Source organism: Sander lucioperca, chromosome 1 (genome assembly GCF_008315115.2).
Source record: "Sander lucioperca isolate FBNREF2018 chromosome 1, SLUC_FBN_1.2, whole genome shotgun sequence".
NCBI classification, from domain to species: Eukaryota; Metazoa; Chordata; class Actinopteri; order Perciformes; family Percidae; genus Sander; species Sander lucioperca.
The window spans coordinates 6,073,133-6,085,632 of NC_050173.1; the positions used below are offsets into that span (position 1 = coordinate 6,073,133).

At 45.2% G+C, this 12,500-nt stretch overlaps 1 protein-coding gene across 1 annotated transcript in view; it reads right to left on the reverse strand.

The window, feature by feature from the left end:
- The window catches only part of mgat4b (alpha-1,3-mannosyl-glycoprotein 4-beta-N-acetylglucosaminyltransferase B), a 126,969-nt gene that overhangs the window by 113,632 nt on the left and 837 nt on the right, over positions 1 to 12,500 (reverse strand). The gene's annotated exons all lie outside the window — the stretch shown is intronic.

The following is a 12,500-nucleotide window of genomic DNA, read 5'->3' on the forward strand; positions in this document are numbered from 1 at the left end:
GATATAGACCACTGGTTCTCAAGCTGTTGTCAATAATGTACCCCCTCTGAACAGTGTTTTTAAGCCATGTACCCCCTACCAGCAGGAATCATTTTTGGTAGAAAACTAAAAAGTCTCTATAAAGAGGAAGAATACAGCAATGTCAACGATAGATTTACGATCGAACTATATGGACCTGGAAGATATTTAGATGATGATGGAAAAAGGCGACAACAACTTGGAAAAAGACGGTAGAAAGAACGAAGGAAGGAAGGCAAGAATAAGTCAAAACAAACGACAAGACCTTCATAAAAAGGAGACAAACTTCAAAAACAGACACAAAAACTTGGAAAAAAGCGACAAACTTGAAGAAAAAAAGACAGTAGAAGTAACTACAGCCTTGGAACTGAAAAACATTTTGTAAAAAATGTCACGTATACCCTTGCAGTCCTCCAGAGTACCCCTAGGGGGACACGTACCCCCTGCAGTCCTCCAGAGTACCCCTAGGGGGACACGTACCCCCTGCAGTCCTCCAGAGTACCCCTAGGGGGACACGTACCCCCTGCAGTCCTCCAGAGTACCCCTAGGGGGACACGTACCCCCTGCAGTCCTCCAAAGTACCCCTAAGGGGACACGTACCCCCTGCAGTCCTCCAGAGTACCCCTAGGGGGACACGTACCCCCATTTGAGAAACACTGAGGTCTCTCTGAAGCTACGATGTCTGTGTGTTTGGTACCGGGATGTAACGTTTCTCACACCCATTTACATGTGGAAATATGCTGGCTCTATACACGCTAAAAGTCCTGATTATTTACATGGAGTCTGGTGGAAATATGCTGGCTCTATACACGCTAAAAGTCCTGATTATTTACATGGAGTCTGGTGGAAATATGCTGGCTCTATACACGCTAAAAGTACTGATTATTTACATGGAGTCTGGTGGAAATATGCTGGCTCTATACACGCTAAAAGTACTGATTATTTACATGGAGTCTGGTGGAGTTTGGTGATGGTGATTTCAGGGCTGTTTCATGTTAAACTAAAAGGATCTTACTCTTTAACTAAAAGGTCTATCTCTGTAGGGATCCTTTCCATAATGTTGTCAGACACTTAGAATAATAATCTGAGTCTGCCAGCAGCAACAACAGAACTTCAGGTCCAGGTTGAAAAAACAAAAACAAAATTAATTTCTAAAGTGTAGCAAAAGTTATTCAATTTTATTAATCGTTGATTCACATTTTCCAGCTGGCTGATCAAAGCCGACAGCTGAAAGAATTAGTCTGTAATAGCACACACACAAGCACGCACACACACACACACACACACACACACACACACACACACACACAGACACACACATACACACACACACACACACACACACACAGAATTTCATGAATTACTTCTGTGTAACTGAAGCGAATCCACCGAGTGTGTGCATGTCTTTGTTTGTGTGTGTGTGTGTGTGTGTGTGTGTGTGCGTGTGTGCGTGTGTGTGTGTGTGTGTGTGTGTGTGTGTGTGTGTGTGTGTGTGTGTGTGTGTGTGTGTGCGTGTGTGTGTGAAAGACAAGTCCAAGCATGGCTAAAAGAGGCCGATGCGTAATCTGATCACTATGAGCCGTCTGCTGTTTACATGTAGTACACCGATCTGTGAAGCTCCAAAATAAAAGTCTAAAAATAAGGGGAAATGGGAACCTAAATTTACTAACTTAGATTTTAATAATTAACAGAATGATCCTTTACAGAGAGAGGTTCACAGCCAATCAGAGAGCTGGATTAAAAAGGTGTTGTGATCTCTGACCCCCGACAACATGACTTCACTTCTGCAGTCTCAGAGGAATTAATAAATCAAACGCACCTTCTGTCTGCAGCTTCACTGACTGAACTAATTTACCCTGAGTGCTTACGAGACACACACACACACACACGCACACACACACACACACACACACACACACACACACACACACACACAGGCCTCCTGGTTAACTGCCATCAGAGTGTGAATCAATCTCCGCTCTGCAGCAGAAACACGCCTTCGTCCGGAAAGGATGGAGAGGAACGCTGAGAGGTTTATGTGTGTGTGTGTGTGTGCGCGTGTGTGTGTCAGGAAGATGGATGAGTCACAGCCATGTCCGACTCCTCTGAACTTTAGGTGTAATCAGAGAAATTTCCCATAAAATTGGCAGAAAAGCTGCTGCTTTCCCAAAAGTAGAGACTAAAGGCTTCTTTCATCTCCCATGGATTCCTGAAACTATCTTAAAATTTAAGCTACTATAAAGAATAAGTAAACGATGATCATCGAAGCGACACAGTGTCATGGGTCTGGTAGAAAATCCTGCTCATGTTTGGAGGAAATAGAATAAAGAGAAGCTGGACTGCAGGAAACAGATCAGAGAAGTTAGAAACTGAGCGGGCGAGTCCAAACACGTCTGACTGAGACCACTGTTAACACTCTCTCACACAGGGTGCATGCCTATGTTCCCACATTTCTAAGAATTTTTTTTTTTTCACTGAAAATTAGGCTCTATGTTCCCACATTTCCTTTTTCATAAATTTGTATCAGATTTTATCCCCCTTTCTCCCAATTTGGCAGCCAATTACACCCAACCTATTATCCAGTAGCAATGGACTACAGATGGAATGTAACCATAACCCTAATATAGTACCTTATTTTAAGAAAAATCTTAGAAATGTGGGAACATAGGGCTGACGGCCTCACACACACTTCCTGTTTTCAAGACTTCACATCAAGAAAGGGAATGAGAAGGGGAAACGCCAGAGCAGGGGGAATGAGAGGGGGAAACGTCAGAGCAAGGGGAATGAGAGGGGGAAACGCCAGAGCAGGGGGAATGAGAGGGGGAAAACGTCAGAGCAGAGGGAATGAGAGGGGGAAACGCCAGAGCAGGGGGAATGAGAGGGGGAAACGCCAGAGCAGAGGGAATGAGAGGGGGAAACGCCAGAGCAGGGGGAATGAGAGGGGGAAATGTCAGAGGGGGAATGAGAAGGGGAAACACCAGAGCAGGGGGAATGAGAGGGGGAAACACCAGAGCAGGGGGAATGAGAGGGGGAAACACCAGAGCAGGGGGAATGAGAGGGGGAAAACGTCAGAGCAGGGGGAATGAGAGGGGGAAACGTCAGAGCAGGGGGAATGAGAGGGGGAAACGCCAGAGCAGGGGGAATGAGAGGGGGAAACGTCAGAGCAGGGGGAATGAGAGGTGGAAACGTCAGAGCAGGGGGAATGAGAGGGGGAAACGAGCAGAGGGGTTTCGGTTAATCTACTGTAGAGCTGCAAAAATTAATGGATTAGTTTTTGATTATTAAATTCATCGGCAACTATTTTGATAATCGATTAACCGGTTTGAGTCAAGTCAAACTTCTCCGATTGCAGATTGTTAAATGTGAATATTTTTTAGTTTCTTCACACCTCTGTGACAGGAAACTGAATATTTTTGGAGCTGTAAACATTTATCACATTTTAATCTTTTACTGCTGGAGTTGTTGGCTTCAACAGACGCAGATCATCACTCTGACTCGTCCACAGCTCTCCTAAATATCAGCAGATTTCATTCCTTTCCAGAGTTCAAAAAGAGGACTAAAAACATTTTACTCCTGGTCATAGAAGTAGGAACATATGCGTCACTGTGACAGTTTCTGGCGGGTTACTATCCAGCCTGGTCTCACACAATTCCGTGAAATGATCACGAACTGTTAACAGTGCATTTCGTGTGGAAATTCTGTGTGGCCTCCACGGAAAACAATGCCAATGTAAAGTCAATGAGAAGATGACGTAGCATTAGGAGCGACTACGGTAGCGAGTAGTATGAAAGCCCTTAAAGCCGCGTAGGGAGGTTGGTCGGGGGGGTGGATGGGTCAAACATCACAGGACTGTCACCCAGGAGACACGTTTCCTAAACCCAACCATCTCATTCTTCTTTACCTAAACCCAACCGTCCCGTTCGTCTTTACCTAAACCCAACCGTCCCGTTCTTCTTTACCTAAACCCAACCGTCCCGTTCTTCTTTACCTAAACCCAAACGTCCCGTTCTTCTTTACCTAAACCCAAACGTCCCGTTCTTCTTTACCTAAGCCCAACTGTCCCGTTCTTCTTTACCTAAACCCAACCATCTCATTCTTCTTTACCTAAACCCAACCGTCCCGTTCGTCTTTACCTAAACCCAACCGTCCCGTTCGTCTTTACCTAAACCCAACCGTCCCGTTCTTCTTTACCTAAACCCAACCGTCCCGTTCTTCTTTACCTAAACCCAAACGTCCCGTTCTTCTTTACCTAAACCCAACCGTCCCATTCTTCTTTACCTAAACCCAACCGTCCCGTTGTTGGAAACGTAAAGCCCACCCACGAACTTTTCCTTAACTTAAGGGGCCGTGTTCATTTCACGGAATTCTTCCGTGGGCCCATCACGGAATTTTTTGCGATTCCGTGAAACTGCCAGAGTTTGAGTTAACTTGAGTTGACTGTTCATTTCAGGAATTCTGTGAGATCAGGTTGTCATATCGGACTGATCTCCTACTTTTAATTAATTAAAAAACTACAGAACCAGATTTAAATATTTATATTGATACAACAGTTTTGTCAGAGAAAGAAGGAAGTGATCAAAGGAACGAGAACAAAATGATGGAGCTACAGATGTAAATGGAGTTGAAACAGATCCTCTCTGAGGGTTTTTGTGTTCACAATAAACAGAGTTTCCTTTGTGCAAAGAGTTTATCAGCTGTCAACAGAGTCACAATGTGTGAAGCAGCTGCGATCATAAACTAAGGTCCTCTTTAATCTACGGGCCCAGCACATATCTGAATCTGTCTGCAGGGTTATTGAGTTTCCACGCAGGTGGTTTCCAAAACAAATTCTCCATATGTGAAACGCCGGAGCGGAATGAAGTGATCGATGATTATCAGAAGAACTGGAGGCAAACAGCAAAGCTGAGTCCATAGAGGGAACCAAACATAATCAGGTCCAGACTGACATGCCAATTCGTATGCCATTATTGGCGTGTTATCAAGACGCATACTCGCTTTTTAGCGTGTTTATCAACGCCGTTTGGCCTCCATTGACTTACATTACCTTGCGATTGCGTGTGAATTCACGCCGTAGCGAGTAGTATGAAAGGGTGAAAATCCGCGTAGGGAGGTTGGTCGGGGAGGAGGATGGGTCAAACACGGGACTTTCACCCAGGAGACCGGGGATCGTGTCCCACGTGTGACGTTTCCTAACCGTGGATTTCCACTACTCCGCTGCTGAACGGCTGCGTGCTCCGCCGTCCGTCAATACCCACCAGGTCTGGATTTGTTGCGACACGGCTGCGGCCATGACTGACAGCTGTAGTCACGAGGACCCACGAGATCTCACGAATTCACGTAGAATAGAACCACAAAACCACCACCAGTTAGTTTCCATCCAGAGGAGTAGAGGGGAAACTACTCTGAGCTGTGTTTTCAAGGTGTAGTGCAGGGAAATATGATCCGCCGTGAGCACGGTGGATTTTGTTTTGAAAATTAACCAGATTTTTATTTTGTTTCTGTGCTCGACTTCCTGTCCCCCACTATCTGCCGTGTGCTGAGTTGCTGCGGAGCTCTCCGGCGTCCGGCAACAATAGAAGCTCTGGTATCTGCTCCGGTGGCTCCAGCTGGGACGGAGTCGGGACGCAGACGTTCTGCAGTCAGTGGAAATACACACACTGACTTTACTGGAAACCTAATGACTCCGTCGACGTTCCGGAGACGTTCTACAGCCGGTACGCATCCAGTGGAAATTGCCGGTAAAGCCAACCGTAGCTTTCTTCTCGCCATAACACGCCAAGTGGCGTGTATGTTTACGTCCGCTGTATGCAGCGTAGACATACACGCAGATAGCTCAAAATGCGTACAGATAACGAAAGTGGGCGTGTATGTTTACGCAAAGTCATGATGTCATGTTGTCAGGTCACATATTAATTCTACTGTAAACTCCGGTCTGACTCCTCCTTACTGGTTGTACTGTGTTTGAAACCAAGTGCTCACCTCGTAAAGCTGCTGAATAAGTCTATATGGACGTCGTTTCACTTCCGGGATTGCTCTAGTGCCGCCAGATTTCACTGATTTCCGGATGTGCGTCTCCTTCCTCTGTCTCTGTGTTGGCGTTCTAACCTCCGGTGGATTTCTGAGGACTATGGTTAACTGCTCCTCAGATCTCTGCAGGGTAAATCCAGACAGCTAGCTAGACTATCTGTCCAATCTGAGTTTTCTGTTGCACGACTAAAACTACTTTTGAACGTCCACATGTTCCACCAAAACAAGTTCCTTCCTGAGACTATTTAGCAGAGGCACCGTGGCTCCGCCCACGACGATTGTGATTGGTTTAAAGGTCCAATGTGTGGGAATTTCTCCCATCTAGCGTTGAGATCATATATCATCAACTCTCTCGCACCACGCAGTTCAAAGTCCGTATTACAGCTACGGTAGCCTTCACGCTTCAAAAAGCCGGTCTCTTGCTCTTTTCAATATCATTTTTCTTTTTCTGGGCCAAGAAGAAGAAGACTCCTGTTGCTGAAATTTGGATTTTGAATACGTGTGGTCCTCCACGTTTCCTTCTTCAAACTTGCCGGGGCCGGGAAGCTACGATACCCGTTAGCAGCATTAGCAGCAGCTGTGAGTTTATCATGTGACACAGAAAACGCAAAAGGTGGAGCAGTATGTCCTGTATGTCCCTTACACACACACACACACACAAGACACACACACACACAAGACACACACACAGACACACACACACACACAGGCGGAGCAGTATGTCCTGTATGTCCCTTACACACACACACACACACACACACACACACACTGGCGGAGCAGTGTGTCCTGTATGTCTCTTACCGGCTAACGTATTTCTAGATGGAGCATGAATATGGAGCGTCTACCCCAGTTCATGTGAATGCAAATGTAAAATTTCAAGCCAATAGGAATACTTGGAATTGATGGTGGTGGTAAATATTCATGAAAAAGGACAAGTTTGTGAACAGGCAACACAGATTTTGATAATGAACAACTAAACACGTTACATACTGGACCTTGCAAGAAAGGCCAATGAACCAGAGCATGTTTTTCTCCCATCCAGGAATGCTGTGTGGACTATACAGACCCTCCTGTGGAGACTATATGAGTGAATACCAGTATTTCATCTGTTCTTATACTATAGTCCATGAGCCAGGGCCCCAGATTTGGGCCATCGGTATCATCTGGGGGGACAAAGTCTCATAGTGATTTTTGGCAAGGTATACACCCCTAGTACTAGAAAAATCACGATAGCAGTGCAGGGGTGGTAGCGAAATCACTTTGTTTCAGCCCATGAAGATACTAACCCCCTAAGATAAATTCCATTTTTGAAATCTGGTGTATATCTGGTTCAGGCTCATGATAGGGATATTGTCAATATTCTATAATATGGTGCTTGGTATCGTTGGAAAGGAGACCTTTTAGGCTTTCATTTAAGCCCAGTACTGAATCTGTCTGACAAACACAGAGGTCACATGACTTCTTTAAACCAGAAACTACACACATTTCCTCACAATTTCCGCCTAAACTGTATGCTTTCTTTTATCCCTGTGGCATGAAGGAACATCAGCGACACAAAACTCAACAACTTCAGTACTCAAGGCACTCTGATGATTCAGAAAATGTATAATATACCCATACTATTTATTTGTGAGAGCCTTAAAATTACACTTGTGCAGCCAGCACAAGTCTTCAAAATAGAATGGAGCCAATAGAATGGACAAGTACAATACCCTATTAGTCCAGGGCCAAATGGCCTATTATATTATATATGTGTGTGTGTGTGTGTGTGTGTGTGTGTGTGTGTGTGTGTGTGTGTCTCTGCTGTGTCTGTAGAGAGCCTGCCGCTGGCTCTAAGGACGTACATTCAGAGAGTCCTTCCTCCAGAGGCGGAGGACACTGACCGAGCCCTATTGCAGAATTTTTGTTGTTGTTGCAAGGATGGAGGGCTAGCGTCTTGAGCTGCTACAGAGGAGAGAAGGGGAGCGCTTGGTTTGTGATGTTATACAGAGCCAGGGGGGAGTGACAGTTTTCTGACTGGGAGTCAGTTTAATTTATGATCCATAGCAGGCCTGGAAGAGAGGAGACGTTCTGTGGTTTTGATTTCGTTCTTTGCTGGATGGTTAACCTAAGCACAGGTTATCTTCAAGCTGCAGCTGCCCCAGGAAGTCAGGGAGCGCTTGATTTATGGTGTGTGTAACAGGCCTGGAAGGGAGGTTTTAAAATTCAATACAAGAAAAAGCAGTCATTTCATGCATTGAAGAACCTGCAGCCATCAAAAGTTTGGCATTTCTTCTTGTAAAATTACCTGGCTGAATGAAGAACTGATTGTCAAAATAGTCGCAGATACATTTTCCGTGGATAGTTTTTGTGTGTGGTCGGGTTCTGTTTTGAATGACGCTGTGATGCGGGAACAAAGGTGTGCATGTTTACACTCCGGCTAGGCGTTCAGCTCCAGGGGAGCGCTTGGTTTGTGACTCCTTACAAGCCTGTGGGAGAGGTGGAGGCAGTGGGATGAGGAGGACGGGCAGGTTTATGCAGCGGCTCATTGTTTTGAATTATTTTCAGCTGCAGGAACCCATCGCTCGGCTAAAAAATAAAAAGAGGGAGAAGGAGCGCTTGGTTTGTGATCCGTCACACAGCAGGGGAGCGGGGTGCAGCTGTTGGGGAACAGATGGCGTCCGGGGCTTCAGTCTGCTCAGCTTAACCAAAGCACAAAGTGCAAACCAAGCGCACCTCTTCTAAATCTCCCTCCTCCATCTTGACCTTCTCCCCTCAGCTGGCACGCACTGCATCACAAACCAAGTGCTCCCTTCATTTCCTCCAAAACCGGAGCTTCCCTCTTCAGACACAGAAATCACGATGTCTGCTACGGCCGGGACGACGTGCTTTCATCCCGATTCTTTCACGATACGTGGGTGCCGATTAGATTTGTATTGCAATTTTCATTCATTGTTATTCCAGAAGTATCGCGTATTTGGGATTTTCTTTTCCTTCTTTAACCCTTGTGCTGTCTTCCCGTCGACCATGATACGTTTAGTTTTTTCTGGGTCCAAATTTTCAATCAATTCAACCTTTTGTTGTTCTTTTTCAACACTTTAGTTCCTGACGTTTTTGTTGATTTTTTTTCAGAGATTTTTTAAAAATGTTTTTTTGTCACTATTTCCGACATTTTTGTTGTTATTCTTATTATATGTCAAAACCTCGCCACTTTCAAACATCAAAATGTCATTTATTAAATGTATTTATGTCAAAATGACATATAAACATCTTTTTCGTATGTCTATGTTTCTGGAAACGCTTCCAACACGCTTGCGTGTTGCGTGAAAAATAGGCGTCGGTCCTATTTCTAGCATGCACGCGTTTTTGAGACGTGCGTGTCTCTAACCTGTTAACATGGGAGCCGAAATAAAAACGGACACGCCATGCAGCTGACACGCTCACGCCACACAGCCAATGTGCAGGAGGCCTTAGTCTATATCCTATATGCTGTGTGGACCAGCCAGACCTTCCTCCCCGGCGCTGTGGAGGAAGGTCTGGCAAAGCGAGACTATCCCCCTCTGGACTTGCTCCTCTCAGCTGGCATGTTGTGTGCAAACCAAGCGCGGAGCTTCCCATGCAAAAGACACAGACACAGCACCCCTGCTTTTCTCTGCTTCTCTTCATAGTCATCAGATTCATCCACCATTTAATCAATAATATAACAAAAGTAGAGGGAGGCAGGCCAGTACAGCCCGATCCTCTCCTTAACCTGCCTCTCTTAGTTATGCTGTTATAATTCTAGACTGCTGGGGAAGTTCCTTCCTTCCTGTGACACACTGAGCTGCTCTCTCCTCTCTCCTTTCATTTGTTTCCATTTGTGTGCATCCTTGTCCCAGAAATGCTTGTTACTAACCTAGCTCTGGGGAGTTTACTCCCCGGAGTCCTTATGTTTCTTTTTTGCCCAGAATATTTCCTCGGATTAGGGTGGCATCAAGATCTGGGTCTTGGTTGCAGCTGTCGCTGTGGTCTGGCTACACCCTGATACGCTCTGCGGTGCCCTGCAGTGTCCTGCTGCGTCCTGCTGCGTCCTGCTACGTCCACCCATGCTCTGCTGTTCCACGCTACATCCTGTAACGCCCTGCAGTGCCCTACTATGACATGAACTACTACAACTACCATTTGTAGTCACTGTTCCATTATCTTTGTGACTATTATTGCCACTGTTCATCACACCCCCAACCGGCACCGTCAGACACCACCCACCAAGAGTCTGGGTCTGTCCCAGGTTTCTTCCTAAAAGGGAGTTTTTCCTCGCCACTGTCGCAAAAGCCATTGCTAATGCTTGCTCTTGGGGGAATTACTAGAATTGTTGGGGCTTTGTATATTATAGAGTGTGGTCTAGACCTACTCTATCTGTAAAGTGTCTCGAGATAACTTGTTATGATTTGATACTATACATAAAATTTAACTGAATTGAAAAGTCTCTTCTGCTTTGTTTTTTATCCCGTATAGCTGCAACAACAAAGTCAACAGACCCCTCCTCTCCCTCCTGCTTCTATCTAGACACCAAGCTGGAACGTGGTGTAAAGCGCGGTGGAGGAAGGTCTGGCAATGCGAGACTAGCGTGGTCTGGACCGCTTGGCATCACATTCTAACACTCTATTTTAGGTAGGTTTAGTAAAAGTTTCTCGCTCTTCATACTACGTCATTTTACAGCAACACGGTCGAGCAGTTGCTCTGAGTGCCGAATAGTGGTGTGGATGGCTGATCCAGCTTACCAATAGATGACGAAGACTTACTAACTGATTGTAGCTCAGAGGCAGAGTGGGTGGGCCCTCAACCACAAGACTGGTGGTCTGTTCCCAGGCTCCTCCGGCCACATGTCAAAGTGTCCTTGATAGGGATGCACCGATCCAACTTTTTCAGTCCCGATACCGATGCCTGGGCTGAGCGTATCTATCGATACCCGATACCGATCCGATACTGTTGTTGAATTAATAATAAACTGTATACCTTCCAGCTTATACCTTCCTTCCTCCATGTGGAAGAGACTGAAGGCACCAGACTTTCCTAACTAAGACAAAATAACAGAGATGTAATGTATTGAATTCTTATTTATTTGTTATTTACAAAAACAACTGTGCATTCAAATCGAAAATAGAATGTAATCAAACTTCTTAAAATACATTTAAATAAAGAAAATGGAGCAGTAGAAACAAAATAGTGAATACTCTTCCAGCATGCGACACACGTTGCTGCTGACGAATGACGGAGGATGTGCTGCGACGGAGAAAAAATAAATAAATAAACTGGATCGGCCCGTGGATCTGTTAATTTTTCCGAACCCCAATCCAGCTATTTTGTCAATATCGGTTGTCAATTTTGTAATATATTGCTCCCCGGACGCTGTATGTGGCAGTCCACTGCTCCTAATGCTTAGGATGGGTATCACTAGCAAGGACCACATCATCAACAAGATGTGACCCACACACACACACACACACACACACACACACACACGTTTATGGATGATAAGATCTTGCCATGATTGAGCTATAGGTAGCTCAATTAGGTGCAGCATAGTGGGGGATGATTCTGCAGGTAGAATTTCATTTAGAGTGGAGGGCTAATGCTTTTTACAGTGGGTTACAAATGGAGGAGCAGAGATAGGCCCCGATGCCACTGACTGGCCTCAATCATCGTGCGTTATCGTTGAGTTGTCAACTATTAAATTGATCTCCAACTATTTTGATAATCCATTCATCAGTTTGAGTCATTTAGTTGATGATAAAACAGGTAAACTTGTGTGATTCCAGCTTGTTAAATGTGAATATTGTTCTAATTTCTTCTCTCCTCTGGGACAGGGAACTGAAGATCTTTGAGTTGTGGACAAAACTAGACATTTGAGGACGTGATTTTGGGCTTTTTTGGGAAACACTGATCCACATTTTTAGAGACCAAACAATTAATCCATTCATCCAGGACATAATCCACATTAATCCACGATGAAGATAATCGTTAGGTGCAGCTCTAATGTTGTGCATCACAAACCAAGCGCTCCCTTGATTTCCTCAGAACCTCTGTGCTTTTGCAGGTTTCCCTTTTCTACTAAATCAAACCAACCCTTCCTCTTTCACCGCCTCCCACCTCTATAGACCCTGTCCCCTTGGCTGGCAGGTGACGCGTCACAAACCAAGCGCTCCCTTAATTACATCACTGCTGGAGCGTCCCTCTATACATGCACAAGTATCTTTTTCTCTGCAACAAAATTAGCCAACCTCCTCCTATCTCCCCCCCATCTCCTTCTCCATCTCTCCCTCTCTTCTTAGTTGGCATTTAAAGAACAACAAACCAAGCGCTCCCCTGATTTCCACGTGCACAGGAACATTTGTATTATATCCGAAACACAAAAAGTGGAGCTGGAACCAAAAGCAAACCAATTCCTTCGGTCTTCTTCTCCATGTCACTCCTCTCCTCTTAGCTGTGGTGCATTA